The 15,921-nt window shown below is 40.6% G+C and overlaps 1 protein-coding gene across 3 annotated transcripts in view; it reads left to right on the forward strand.

Annotated features, from left to right (window-relative positions):
* The first annotated feature begins 1,230 nt into the window (after positions 1-1,230).
* Positions 1,231-15,921, forward strand: part of TRAF5 (TNF receptor associated factor 5) — a 39,909-nt gene continuing 25,218 nt past the window's right edge. Inside the window, exons 1-2 of one of the 3 annotated variants that reach the window (XM_060754326.2) lie at positions 1,231-1,335; positions 3,543-3,692. The gene's annotated coding sequence lies outside the window, so the exon portion shown is untranslated. The remainder of the gene's footprint in view (positions 1,336-3,542; positions 3,693-15,921) is intronic. The other 2 variants (XM_060754327.2, XM_060754328.2) reach the window with 2 other exon arrangements.

A 15,921-nucleotide genomic window follows, 5' to 3' on the forward strand; every position in this document is an offset into this window, starting at 1 on the left:
CGCGATCTCCTCGATCATCTGGAGAGGCCCTGCTCGCGCTCCTGCCTCCATTGCAAGCGCGATTGGCGCGGACGAGGGACAGTGCCTTCTCGGTGGTGGCCCCTCGACTCTGGAACTCACTCCCCAGGGACATCAGACATGCTCTAACGTTGGCAGCCTTTAGGAGGAGCCTGAAAACGTGGTTGTTCCAGTGTGCTTTCCCAGATTAAGGAAACTCCCAGCAATATGTCCCTTAACGCACTTTAGTAGTGATTTAGGATTGTCTGCATGCCCTATCCCTCTCCAAAATTTCTATCCTGTTTATATGTCACCTGGTCATGCCCAGCATTATTTTAAAAAATTTTAATTAGTACATCTGGCCCTGCCATAGGTTTTTAAACGTCGTTGTGTTATTGTTAATGTTTATTGCTATTTTCTGTTTATGAGTTTATTTATTGTTGTATTACTGTTGCTATGTTTTATTGTTGTATTGTGGGCTCGGCCTCATGTAAGCCGCACCGAGTCCTTTGGGGAGATGGTAGCGGGGTACAAATAAAGTTTAATAATAATAATAATAAAAACTACAACTCCCAGGCTCCCCATAACATTGGGCCATAGAAATTAAAGGGTGCGTTTATTCTACAGTACACTGTGTAGACTGGATGCAGCTTGGCCGCACTTTCCAAGGCTCCAGGGTGTGGTGCCCTGGGATTTATAGTTCACTGGTGCACCAGAGAAGGCATATCTGCTGGCATATGGCATGCATCGCCTTGACAGCATCCTCTTACAAAATTTTAAGCAGTTCAGCTGGGATCCTGTCGTTTCCTGCTGCCTTGTTGTTAGCAATGCTTCTTAAGGCCTTCAACCTCACTCCTCAGGATGTCTATGTCTATATGTATATACAATATATTATATTATTAGCACAGCACAATATTTGTATTATATATACATATACATATACATATATTAGTATTATATAAAACTAGCCTATTTCCCCGCCACATTGAAAACTTTGCAATGTTTAATTCTAGTTTAAAGATTATAGGTTTTAATTCACTGCAGGTGTAGTGTTGGGCCTCCTGAACTCTGCCTCTAGGAGGCGCCCCAACCAAAGCTGTGAGAGATGGGGAGTGACGTCATCGGTTTGGCCCGCCCACCGCGGGTTGCTGACGTCACCCCCTCGTTTTCCCCCCTCCCGCCTTACGCTGCCCACGTGCGCCTCCAAGCAGGCTGAGGTTTCCGCCCCTTTGCCATTGGCTCCTGCGGACGCCGCCGGAGAAGGCTGAGCTGTGCCTCTCGCTGAGGCGCCTTCGGACTGCACCGCTCCGCCGCGGCCGAGAGGGGGCGCTGCTAAGGGTGAGCCACTACTGCAACAAGCAAGCAACCAACAAGAGGGGCTTTTTGTTATCAATTGCTTTAGGCTGTTGAATCAATGCACTTTTCACTCCAGCCATACTATGCCACCTTGGGATGTGTAGTTCGCTGGAGCACCTGGACTCTTGGGTAGAGAAGGCTAAAAAAAAGACCTTGTGAAACTACAACTCCCAGGATCTCCATAGCATAGGAATTAAAGAGTGCACTTATTCTACACTGTGGAGATTGGATTGGCCCCACTTTCCATGGTTGTGGAACCTTGGGATTTATAGTTCACTGGTGTGGAGACTGGATGCAGCTTGGCACCACTTTCCATGACCGTGGAACCTTGGGATTTGTATTCACTGGTGTGGAGACTGGATGCAGCTTGGCACCACTTTCCATGGCTGTGGAACCTTGGGATTTGTAGTTCACTGGTGTGGAGACTGGATGCAGATTGGCCCCACTTTCCATGGCTGTGGAACCTTGGGATTTGTAGTTCACTGATGTGGAGTCTGGATGCAGCTTAGCCACACTTTCCATGACTGTGGAACCTTGGGATTTGTAGTTTTCTAGGTTATTAGTACTCTTTTGGCAGAGAAGGCTTGTAAAACTACAACTCCCAAGATCTCAGTAGCATTGGGCCATATAAATTAAAGGGTGTGTTTGTTCTACAGTACACTGTGTAGACTTGACCCCACTTTCCATGGCTCCAGGCTGTGGAGCCCTGGGATTTATAGTTAGCTAGTGCACCAGAGAAGACTTGTGAAACCACAACTTCCAGGATCCCCATAGCATTGGGCAATAGAAATTAAAGGGTGCATTTATTCTACACTACACAGTGTAGACTGGATGCAGCTTGGCACCACTTTCCATAGCTCAAGGCACCACTTTCCATAGCTCCACTTTCCATAGCTCAAGGCTATGGAATTACCTTGGGATTTGGAGTTCATTGGGGTACTGGCCCTCTTTTGGCAGTGAAGGCTTGTGAAACTACAACTCCCAGTATCTCAGTAGCATTGGGCCATAGAAATTAAAGGGTGTGTTTATTCTACAGTACACTGTGTAGACTGGATGCAGCTTGGCTCCAATTCCCATGGCTCAAGGTTGTGGAACCCTGAGATTTGTAGTTCGCTGAGGGCACCAGAGAAAGCTTGTGAAACTACAACTTCCAGGATCCCCATAGCATTGGGCCATAGAAATTAAAGGGTGCACCTACACTATAATCCGGATGCAGTTTGGCCCCACTTTCCACGGCTCAAGGCTGTGGAACCTTGGGATTAGTAATTCACTGGAGGCACCAGCACTTTTTTGGTAGAGAAGATTTGTGAAACTACAACTCCCAGGCTCCCCATAGCATTGGGCCATAGAAATTAAAGTGTGTGTTTATTCTACAGTACACTGTGTAGACTGGATGCAGCTTGGTTCCACTTCCCATGGCTCAAGGTGTGGAACCTTGGGATTTGTAGTTCACTGAGGGCACCAGAGAAGGTTTGTGAAACTACAACTTCCAGGATCCCCGTAGCATTGGGCCATAGAAATTAAAGTGTGCATTTATTTTACTGTGGAAACTGGATGCAGCTTGGCTCCACTTCCCATGGCTCAAGGTTGTGGAACCCTGGGATTTGTAGTTCTCTGAGGGCACCAGAGAAGACTTGTGAAATTACAACTCCCAGTGGTTGGCTAGGATCATTACCTAAGTTTTTTTTAACTCAGATGTAAATCTCATTGACTTTAGCAGGATTTAGTCTTTAAGATTACTGCTGTAGGGAGAAATAGTTGTATAGACAGGCATGGGCAAGCTTTGGTCCTCCGGGTGTTTTGGACTTCAACTCTCACAATTCCTGGGTTCAGGCCCTTTCCTTTTCCCCCTCAGCCGCTTAAGCGGCTGAGGGGGAAAAGGAAGGGGCCTGAGCCCAGGAATTGTGGGAGTTGAAGTCCAAAACACCCGGAGGACCAAAGCTTGCCCATGTCTAGTATAGGATGTACTTTTTTCAAATAGCCCCTCTTTCAAGGAAGCCACGGGGAACTTGGCGGAGAAATTACAGCTTGTGGGTGGTTTGAAATGAAATGTGCAAACTATTCCAGAGTGCTAAAACCAAGCCGTTGCTTTCTCTGAAGCTATATTTTGCACATGTGTGGGACTCATATTATTAGAACTGTTTTTAGCCCAGACGATGCAGCTGTTGTATTTTTTTTCTTTCTGGGAGGAGGAATTGTTCCTTGAAATGGCAAAAGCTCTCGTGTAACTTCAGTTGTGAACAGCTTTCTCAGCGTACAGTAAGAATCCATCCAAAAGTACCGATGCAGGAAGCGTCGTGAGTGCTGGTGTATTCATGAAGAGGAAAACTTGAACTTTGGTAGGCGCCTTTTTCTTCTTGCTGCTAAATATGAAGTTAATGCCGCTTGGTATTTAGCATGTTATTAAACACTGTGTTGATCTTGGTTCCAGGGAAAGCACTTCATGAAAATTAAAGCAGCTTTTTTGTGTGTCAGGAGCGACTTGAGAAACTGCAAGTCACTTGGTGTGACAGAATTGACTGTCTGCAAGGACGTTACCTAGGGGACACCCTAAGGTGTTTGATGTTTTACCATTCTTGTGGGAGGCTTTTCTCATTTCCCCGCATGGGGGGCTGGAGCTGACAGAGGGAGCTCAATCTGCTCTCCCATATTCAAACTGCTGACCTGTTGGTCAGCAGTCCTGCTGACACAAGTGTTTAGCCCAGTGTTTCTCAACCTGGGGGTCAAGACCCCTGAGGGGATCGCGAGGGGGTGTCAAAGGAGCCACCAAAGACCTTCAGAAAACAAAGTATTTTCTGTTGGTCATTGGGGTTCTGTGTGGGAAGTTCGTCCCAATCCTATTGTTGGTGGGGTTCAGAATGATTATAGGTGAACTATAAATCCCAAATGTCAAGGTCTATTTTCCCCCAAACTCCACCAGTGTTCCCATTTGGGCATATTGAGTATCTGTGCCAAGTTTGGTCCAGATCCATCATTGTTTGAGTCCAAAGTGCTCTCTGGATGTAGGTGAACTACAATTCCCAAACTCAAGGTCAGTGCCCACCAACCCCTTCCAGTATTTTCTGCTGGTCATGGGAGTTCTGTGTGCCAAGTTTGGTTCAATTCCGTCATTGGTGGAGTTCAGAATGCTCTTTTGATTGTAGGTGAACTATAAATCCCAACGACTACAATCCTTCCAACCCCACCAGTATTCAAATTTCATATATTTACATTACGATTCATAGCAGTAGCAAAATTATGACATAGCAATGAAAATAATTGTATGGTTGGGGGTCACCACAACATGAGGAACTGTATTAAGGGGTTGCGGCATTAGGAAGGTTGAGAAACATTAGTTTAACCCATTGCACCACTTTATAAAAGATAGGCATTGGTCATGGTGTGCAAAGCTACTCGGACTATGGGAAGACTTACACATATCCAAATCATGTTTTGGAACCCTTGTATGATTTTCTTTCATAGTTCAGCTTAGAAACCTGGTTGCACTGGTATTTCCTGTGTATTTTGGTATTTTGCTAGTGTTCATTTCCAATTTGGGAAGAAGGGAAATAAGAGAGCTGCAAATGGGAAGCAGCTTTTACATATGCTTTGCTGTAACAAATAAGAAACACGTTGTGTACAAGAAAACTGCAAAAGTTTTGTTGTCGATTTGCAGAATGGCAGTCTTTTTTTACAACTGTGTTCATAAGGAACATTTGATCTTAACTAAACAGTATTGTTACATTATGAAGATGGAATGCAGCTTCTTTGGGAATGCATGAACTCATAAATAAATAAAAAGCCAAAAATAGATAGAAATGTAACAGGAAGGTCTATAATTCTTGACTTCTGGATTGTGCTAGGCATTAAATTTTGGAATACTGTAACTGAGAATTGTCATCAGTACACATGTTTCTGTTGTTGTCAAGGTCCTTCAGAAAAACAAACCAAATACTGTATAGCTCCGTCATGAGCAAACTTCGGTCCTCCAGGTGATTTGGACTGCAATTCCCACAATTCCTAACAGCCTATCGGAGTTGAAGTCCAAAACACCTGGCAAGCTGAAGTTTTCCCATGCCTGGTATAGCTCCTTTTGGTAAAGGAAAATCCATATGAATTGTCTGTAGACACTGTAAAATCATTGGGGTTTTTCTTAATCATATGGTTCATGGGGTCTTTGTAAAATGGTGTTGTGATTCAAAGCTACTCCTTGCGCGTGTCTTATTTTCTGCAGCTTCTATAAAGAAAAATTAGATACAAATAGTGGTTTCTGTAGAATGAGAAATTACATGAAAACTGTCGAAGGGTTTCATGGCCGGAATCACTGGGTTGTTGTAGGTTTTTTTGGGCTATATGGCCATGTTCTAGAGACATTCTCTCCTGACGTTTCGCCTGCATCTATGGCAAGCATCCTCAGAGGTTGTGAGGTCACAGCCTCTGAGGATGCTTGCCATAGATGCAGATGAAACGTCAGGAGAGAATGCCTCTAGAACATGGCATATAGCCCAAAAAAACCTAAAACAATACATGAAGACTTCTAAAATACAGTAGGCTCAGAATGGGGGTATAGTGCACTGTGTGTAAATAAACACTGAACACTTATTTATCATACTAGAGCAGTGGTTCCCAACGTGTGGTCCGTGGACTACCAGTGGTCCACAAGAACTAAAATATGGTACGTGGCCTCACTGTTGCCACAAGAGTGACTGATCTTGCGAAACTATCTTATAGTGCCAATTCTTATTAAATATGGTTTTCTGTGGGCGAGCAGATGGTGACTACTGGATGGCATATGTTCTGTATCAGATGTTCTGTATCTATCCAATGCAGTTTTCTGAATCTGCAACCCAAATAACCAAACCAAATCTAAAGTTGACCAAAAACAGATTCGTAAACCTTTTGGTACTAATGTTGGAGAGTGGTCCCTGGTCATAAAAAAAAGTTGGGAACTACTGTTCTAGAACATACAGTGTTCAGTGCCTTTTGCCAATTTTTAAACTATTGGCTGTTTGTGTGCAAAACAGGAGAATGCTGAGGAAAGGAAATTATACTGTCTTTCCTCCCATTTATTTAATTTTTAAAAAATACTTCAACTCTCTGGCTATTTATAGATACAATACTGACTTTTTTGTTCAAGCAAATTAGTAATAGTGTTTTAACCCACGTCTTCCCATGGATAGTGTCAAAGAATAAAACCAAATTACATAAAATACAACACAAATTTAGGTGATCCCTTGTAACCCGAGGATGATGACCCTCCAAGTCTAGTGTCTTGGTGGTGGGTTCATAGGAGGCTGTGGAGCCCTATTCTAGATCTCCCGCAGTGAGGACATCAGTTTCCAGGTAGAAGGCGGTCCCAGTCAGGGTTGGCTTGACGTGTCTTCCTCTTGGCATGTTTCTCCCTTTCTCCCTCCATTCGTGCCTCTTCGAATTCTGCAACACCACTGGTCACAGCTGACCTCCAGTTAGAGTGCTCAAGTGCCAGGGCTTCCCAGATCTATGCCACAGTTTTTAAGGTTGGCTTTAATCCCATTTTAAAATCTCTTTTTCTGTTCAGCAACATTACGTTTCACGTTCTTTAGTTGGAAGTATAGTAACTGCTTTGGGAGATGGTGATCGGGCATTTGGACATCATGGCCAGTCCAGTGGAGTTGATGGCATAGAAGCATCGCTTCAGTGCTGGTGGTCTTTGCATTTATGTTTCCTTTGCATATATGTTTATAACTGATGTTATGTGTTGTATGTCTGTGTGCTGGTGGTCTTTGCATTTTCCAGCACACAGACATACAACACATAACATCAGTTATAAACATATAGCAGAAGGTGTTGAGATGCAGTAACCTCTCCATGGTGCAGAGTGGTTCCTTTGAAAGCATATAGAAACATTTTAATAGTATATGACACCTTCCCCCCCCCCCCCCCCCCGAATACCCCAGATAAAAAACTAAGTGATTTTGAAACTGTATGACTGGCAAGTTGCTTTTCTTGCTTCCTGCACGGAGATAGATAGAAACACTGGTTTCCAAGCAGAAGATCTCAAAATGAGAGACTGAAAAGCATATTTTTAATAACAAGCTATAGGAGAAGGTGCTATTTTCAAGTAACATGTTTAAATATGCGTGTATCTAATTTAGTGAGTAATCAGTTTTTCGAGGTGATCTGTTCAGGAACTGAAAACGAAAGCAATTTGTTTACCATACCGTGTGTCCTCTCCAGTTTATCAGCCAAAAATAGCCATGCTTATAAACAATAGTGATAGAAGCTGAATCTCAGTGCGCCTTCTTACCTTGTGTGTCAAGAAAATTCTGGTCTGGAGAAGTAATAGTTGGATTGCATTCAGCCAAGATGTAATAAATTCCATTCCATTGTTTCTTTACAAGGAGGGTGCGTTTCACAATTTGGATTGAAGTCAGTCTTTTGTCTGATGAACAGATCAAGTGCGTTTCCTGAGCTATGAAAGGAAGTGCCTGCTAACCATAACCAGGGCTGTATCCACACTACATAATTTTAGCACTTTGACACCACATTAGTTGCCATGGCTCAATGCTGTGGAATTCTGGGATTTGTAGATTTAAGAGATATTTCCCTAGAGCAGTGTTTCTCAACCTTCCTAATGCCGCGACCCATTAATACAGTTCCTCATGTTATGCTGACTCCCAATCTAAAATTATTTTCGTTGCTACTTCATAACTGTAATTTTGCTACTTTTATGAATTGTAATGTAATATCTGATATGCAGGATGTTTCATTCACTGGACCAAATTTGGCGCAAATACCTCATGTACCCAAATTTGAATACTGGTGGGGTTGGAGGGGATTGATGTTGTCATTTGGGAATTGTAATTGCTGGGATTTATAGTTCACCTACAATCAAAGAGCATTCTGAACTCCACCAATGATCTAATTGAACCAGACTTGGCACACAGAACTCGCATGATCAACAGAAAATACTGGAAGGGTTTGTTGGGCATTGACCTTGAGTTTTGGATTTGTAGTTCACCTACATCCAAGGAGCACTGTGGACCCAAATAACAATAGATCTGGACAAAAAACTGGGAAGGCGTAGTGACATGAGTATAAGATGAGGGTGAGAAATGCAGCCGCTACTGGTAAAATTCAAAATAAAAATAGATTCTAATAGTTACATTAATTGAGACATAGGTAGGTTAAATGCTTTTGAATATTTACATAAAACTGTAATTTAAGATAAAACTGTCCAACTCTGATTATACCATTATTCTAATGTCCTTCGATGTAAATGTGCTTACGTATCCTTCTAATAATAATAAAGAGAGTAAAATATTAAATGTACTACTACTACTACTACTACTACTAATAATAATAATAATAATAATAATCCTAGGCATTTCCTAGTGACTGAATGAATAAACAACAAATAATAACAATAATAAAATAATAAATGTAATAATAAGTGTGATAATAATAGAGTAAAATAATAAATGTAATAATAACAATAAATAGAGAAAGATAATAAAGTAATAACAATAATAAAGAAAAATAAGTAGTAAAAATAATAATAGTTAAATAATGTAAATGTAATAATAATAATAATAATAATAATAATAATAAATAGAGCAAAATAATAAATCTAATAAAATAATAATAATAATAATAACAGTAAAATAATAAATAACCTTAACTCGAGTATAAGCCGGGAGGGGGGCTTTTTCAGTCTTAAAAAGGGCTGAATAACTCGGCTGATACTCGAGTATATAGGGTACTTTTGATTTAAATATCACCAACTTGATTTTTAACTATTCTTCATTACATCTGAACTTAAATGCAATTCTCTGTACCATGATTTTTAATCCCAATTGTTCTGTTTACTCTGATCATCCTTTCGATTAAACGCAAGCTATCAAATGGTATATATAAAGTATGTCATTAACATCTGATGGGGTTGGGCACATTCTTCAGTTTGTATTTATGCCACTCATTATTTCCATCTTTCTCCCTCACCAACCAAACCTTTTCAGTTTCCTTCCTGCTTTCTCTAGTAAAGTCCACAGAATGCTGATAGCAGCAGGAGAAAATGAATGGCATACAATTTCAATGATTGCTATCGGCTTCATCTTATTTGTTTGAGTTAAATGAATCTAGTTCATTTCTAACTCCTGGGGCTTTTGCGGAATTTTCTTAGAACAAGAAACATTTTCTGACACTGTGCCAAGGTGTGAAAATAAATGCATTCCGCGTAATGGGCTCCCCGTGAGTGAAATTGACTAGGATAAATTCCTTCCGAATGTGCCCTAGCTTGGTGCAATACTTGTTGTTCTGCCTCCCACAATCATCAGGCAAACTCTTTAGAGTTTGGATGGCTTGAAAAGAGTCCCTCCTCCTCACACTGCATCTGTGGGCAAATGATTTCAATTTTTTGAGCAAGAGTGTATTCCTCCCCCTTGATGAACAGCAGGGAGTGGGTGGGAAGCAGAACTTTTCATGCCAAATTCTATGCTACCTGATATGAAATGTGGGGCCTGTATTCCAGCAATGACCATGGAACAATATATAGATAGGAGTCTTGTCTTTCTCGTTTAGTACATGAGGAGAGTTTTAAATATATATGTTCAGTCATACTTGTACCTCTCTGTATTCAGGCTCCTATCCATTAGCTTTGTAGTTGAGGGATAAGGCAAGAAGGAAGAAATAAAAGAAATAACCTGCATTTGGGCTGATAAAGAGTCAGAGGTTGGATTGGAAATCGATATTGACTCCACAGGCCTGGAGGTTCTCCATAATAATAATAATAATAATAATAATAATAATAATCTTCTTCTTCTTTATTTATACCCCGCCACGATCTCCCCGATGGGGACTTGGAGCGGCTTACATGGGGCCAAGCCCAAACAACATATTACATCAAAATATAACCAAAACATAAACAACAAGCAACATCATTAAAATTACATGGAAAAATACAATAACAAAATAGCATTACAATAAACAAAAAACACAGTCTCTAATCTCTTCTGCCAGTGCTTAGATCAGCATTTCTCAACCTGGGGATCGGGAACCCCAAGGGGGTCACGAGGGGAGTGTCAGAGGAGTTGCCAAGGACCATCAGAAAACGCAGTATTTGCTGTTGGTCATGGGGGTTCTAGTTTGGCCCAATTCTATCGTTGGTGGGGTTAAAGGGGCTCTTTGATCATAGATGAATTATAAATCCCAGCAACTACAACTCCCAAATGTCAAGGTCTGTTTCCCCCAAACTCCACCAGTGTTCACATTTGGGCATATTGAGTATTTGTGCCAAGTTTGGTCCAGATCCATCATTGTTTGAGTTCACAGTGCCTTCTGGATGTAGATGAACTACAACCCTTCCAGTATTTTCTCTTGGTCATGGGAGTTCTGTATGCCAAGTTCGGTTCAATTTCATCGTTGCTGGAGTTCAGAATACTCTTTGGTTATAGGTAAACTATAAATCCCAGCAACTACAATTCTCAAATGACAAAATCAGTCCTGCCCCCCAACCCCACCAGTATTCAAATGTGGACGCATCGGATATTTGTGCCAAATTTGGTCCAGTGAATAAAAATACATCCTGCATATCAGATATTTACATTACTATTCATAACAGTAGCGAAATTACAGTTAATTATGAGATAGCAACAAAAACAATTTTATGGTTGGGAGTCACCACAACATGAGGAACTGTATTAAGGGGTCACGGCATTAGGAAGGTTGAGAAAGACTGGTTTAGATCCATCAGTGACTGGTGTCAGTGTTATTTATTGTTTATAGTATTTCTGTTCCCTTTTCCAACTCAAATCTCTAAAGAAGCTTGCAGTCAAGCAACAATGCTAAGATTGGGAATTATGTCAACAAATGTGAAATAGCACAGGTAAACAACAGAAAACAGCCAGGAAAACCAACAAACCAGCAGAAATACAATTCACTCGCATATCTTAGTGAATTGAAAGGTCTTAAATGGACCCCTGTGAACACCAAATAGATTTGTCAGGGAAGTATTGCAAAGGTGGATGGTACTATTAAAAAGGCCCTTCGCTCAGCTACTACCTGACTAATCTCTGAAACCAGGACACTTAGAAGAGCCCCTGAAACAGATCTTCCAGCTGAGTATGATGTCAAGGCAAAGTTAAAAAGAAAATCACAGATACTGATACCCCAATGTATCTTCTCTTGGTCTCACTTGAGGTTCCTGCCTACTGGCCACCTGCATTATGCTGTTCATTATTCCATTGTGACCCCATCTTTGCTCCTACTTCTTTTCCCGTTGTCTTTTCCAACTTATTTTGGAATTTACCTTTATTCAGGCACTTATTCAAGGTTCATTTAAGGCTAAATTGGTAAGAGAAATATGCATGAGGCTTTTGGGAACATATGTAAATCACCACTGTCACTCACACAGTAGCTTCCCTAAGGAGTCTGATTCATCAATGTGCTTTCAGAGCCCTGTGCAGAATTCTGTGCTCAGTACATGGACATCTGGGAAACTGCCAGGTTTACAGCAATAGGAGAAATGTGTGGACATGCTCTTGTCACAGCTTCTACCTGGTTTGACTGGCAAGAACAGTTTTTCTCCCTCCTCCTTTCTATCCCTCCCTTTTTAATGGTGTCGTCTGAATAATTTATGAGGACTCCTGGAGAATAGAAGTCCCAACACAGTAGAGGAGGGTGAATGTTGTCCCCATTTTCAAAAAAGGGAATTAGGGAGGACCCAAACAATTATCGCCCAGTCAACTTGACATCAATACCAATATCATCTAAAGCAGATTATTTGATTGCTACTCCAAAGAGGGACAGTTTAAGTTAACATTAAGCTGTTCAAGTTACAAATTGGGACAGTTGCTTGGGAATGGGGAGTCAGCAAAATAGAGGCTGCTTGGAGTATCCTTGTGGAGAGAAACAGCAGGGTATAAATAAACGCAATCTATATAAATAAAAATGTAATGTTTGTTTGTGGGATTAACAGAACTCAAAAACCACTGGACAAATTGACACCAAATTTGGACACAAGATACCTAACAACCCAATGTATGTCCTTCACTCAAAAAATTGATTTTGTCATTTGGGAGTTGTAGTTGCTGGGATTTATAGTTCACCTATAATCAATGAGCATTCTGAACCCCACCAACGATGGAATTGAACCAAACTTGGCACACAGTTCTCCCATGACCAGCAGAAAAATCTTGACATTTGGGAGTTGTAGTTGCTGAGATTTGTAGTTCACCTACAATCACAGAGCATTCTGAACCCCACCAACGATAGAATTGGGCCAAACCTCCCACACAGAACTCCCATTCCCACCAGAGTGGGCCACAGCAACGTGTGTTATTATTTTGGGCTTGGCCTCATGTTAGCCACCCCGAGTCCCCTTTGGGGAGATGGTGGTGGGTTATAAACAAAATTTATTATATATGAGCATATTGAATATTCGTGCAAAGTTTGGTCCAGATCCATCATTATTTGAGTCCACAGTGCTCTCTGGCTGTAGATGAACTACAAATCCAAAACTCAAGGTCCACCAAACCCTTCCAGTATTTTCTGTTCATTCTGGAGTTCTGTTTGCCACATTTGGTTCAATTGCATCATTAGTGGTGTTCAGAATGCTCTTTGATTGTGGGTTAACTATAAATCCCAGCAACTACAACTCCCAAATGACAAAATCAATCCCCCCTCCCAATCCCACCAGTATTCTGATTTGGGCGTATTGGGTATTTGTGCCAGTGATCCAGTGAATGAAAATACATCCTGCATATCAGATATTTACATTACAATTTATAACAGCGGCAAAAATACAGTTGTGAAGTAGCAATGAAAATAATGTTATGGTTGGAGATTACCACAACATGAGGAATTGTATTAAGGGATCACAGCATTAGGAAAGTTGAGAAATACTGCTTTATAAGGATTTAGACTAGGTTATATTTAACCAAAGAAACAAATAGTCAAGTAGCGTGCCAGTATTTGAAATGTTATGACATCAAATAAACAACCTCAATATAGTCACTTGGAAGATACTTCCTTTTAATGTTCTGTCAATATGAATAAATTCTTTGTGATTTCTTGTGGAAGCACTTTAAAAAGGAATATCATATCCAGTGTTAAAATGTAACTAACGGCGCTCCATGAAGTAATGCTGATTCATATGACCTTGGAGGTATCTACGGACAACGCCAGCTCATCAGCTTAGAAATGGAGATGAGCACCAACCCGCAGAGTCAGACACAACTGGACTTAATGTCAGGGGAAAACCTTTACCTTTAGTATAGTGCTAAGTGCCGTGGAGCTCCTGATTTCAGTGTGTGTAACTACAAAAGACTAAGGATTTTTTTATATTTGCTTCTTTTTAAGTAACAGGAATCCTGTTTGGTTAGCAGTGCAGAAATGATCACAGACTTAGGGAATATAAAATAAAGTAAAAATGTAGACTAATTATTCAGACAGCAGTTGAAAATTAATGAATGTGATAAAGCACTAACTAATAAAACCAAAGCAGATGCTACATATAGAGTATACTCCTTTAATGTCTGAAAATGTGTACTTTGAATCATCTTTAACCTGCACAGAGAATTATGCTTTAAACAAAAAGTGTTACAAAGTATGTACAGTCACAGTAGCTCTTCTTTAATTCATACTGGGAAAACATTTTTCTGAAGATTTAATTAGTATAAGAAGGTTTTCTGAGAGCTAATTAGCAGGGTTTTAATTTGCCCTAGAAAACTCACTTGTTGGTAATTTTAACATTGTGGGTTTCTTCTTATGCTTTTCATCTGTGTTTCTAGGCAGATCGTGTGGGTGCAGCTTGTTATAAAAGTTTATTAATAGTACTGGAGTATAAATTGAATTGGAATCCAATGTTTTACGTCTGCAGGATGTGTTTTATTGGCCTGAGGCTGTACCAAAAAAGTACACAAAGACTTTAACCATGAAGGGATAGATAAAGGCAGTCACAACATTGTGCATCGTTTACATTTGAATTCTGGCAAAATAGTGCTTGGCATTATCACACAAGCTATTCCCAGGGTATTTGAAAATAACATTTAATCTTCTAATTAGGCTGGAATTCTATGCAAACCTATGATTGAATTTAGCAAAGGAAATTGTATTTTTCTCCAATTAGGTTTCTGAGGCATAAGAAGTGAAAGGGAGTAGTATAGTAGTGACCTTTTGCAAGGGTGAATCATTTGCTAGATGTTAGGTTTTGATTTGGCGTAGAGTGCCTCAACCTGCTCACCTGCATTAGTCATGCAAAATGGTAATGCAAAATACTGCGGAAAAATGCTTTTTCTGGGGAAGTAAAATGTCATACTGGTATGAGTTGGGCTTGCGACAGGAAATCTGTAAAAACATAGTAGACTATATGTTTCCTGTCTCTTGTACAGTGTTTGTATTTCACATCACTCTAACGCAAACTGAAAAAAAAGTTGCATTTTTTTAGGACTGTGTTACTCTGAGTGATGGTTATAGTAGTTGTCTGTTTATACTGACACCTGGAAGATCGTGTGTAAAATGCATCCTTGGAGCGGGGAGAAATCAACATAAAGCGGTAGTACAATTCAGCCATGCTCTTAAGTGGCCCAGTATATTACTGGGATTCTTATTTCTAGGGATGAGACAGTGTGAAAACATTGTTTTACAGAGATGGTGTTTGTGGAGCTGTGAAGGTTAAAATCTGTATATTATATGGCCTTAGAAATAATAATAATAATAATAATAACAACAACAATAATAATAACAACAACAACAACAACAACAACAATACAAATAACAAAGTATAGATTGTCAATGTTGCAATCCCAAGTGACAGCAGGATTGAAGAGAAACAACCGGAAAAGCTGACACGATATGAGGATTTAAAGATCAAACTGCAAAGACTCTGGCACAAGCCAGTCAATGTGGTCCCAGTGGTGATCGGCACACTGGGTGCAGTGCCTAATGACCTTGGCCTGCACTTAAACACAATCAGCGCTGACAAAATTACTATCTGCCAGCTGCAGAAGGCCACCTTACTGGGATCTGCCCACATTATTCGCCTTTACATCACACATCCAAAAATTATGATCCAAGGCCATTCCAATTGTCAAATAGCAATTGCATATAATCCCTGATCATTCCTGCCCAAAGACATAGTCTCATAGCCAAGTTTTTCCTTTTTTCTGAAAGCCAGGAAGGAAGAGGCTGATCTGATTTCACTGGGGAGGAAGTTTTGTAGTCGAGGAGCCACCACTGAGAAGGCTCTGTCTCTCGTCCCAACAGTGAGCAGTCTGGCTGCCACCCATTGGACCAGTTGGAGCTTCCGAACAGTCTTCAAAGGCAACCCCCACGTAGAACGCATTGCAGCAGTCTATTCGGGGATGTAACCAGAGTGTGGACTCCTGTGGCCAAGTGTGACTTCCCAAGAAAAGCCATTATTTATAACTCACATTCATTTCATTTCATACTTTTGAAACTGTTCTACTTCTGCAATGTGGATACATCTTGGTGTATGCAATTAAAGCACATGGCTTTTCTTCACCTGTGAGAGAAAAAGGTGGGAACTAAAGGAGGGAAGGATAATTTCAGAGTAGTACTTTTTCATAGTATTACAATTCTTGTAACTGTTTT

This window comes from Anolis sagrei, chromosome 1 (assembly GCF_037176765.1).
Source record: "Anolis sagrei isolate rAnoSag1 chromosome 1, rAnoSag1.mat, whole genome shotgun sequence".
NCBI lineage: Eukaryota > Metazoa > Chordata > Lepidosauria > Squamata > Dactyloidae > Anolis > Anolis sagrei.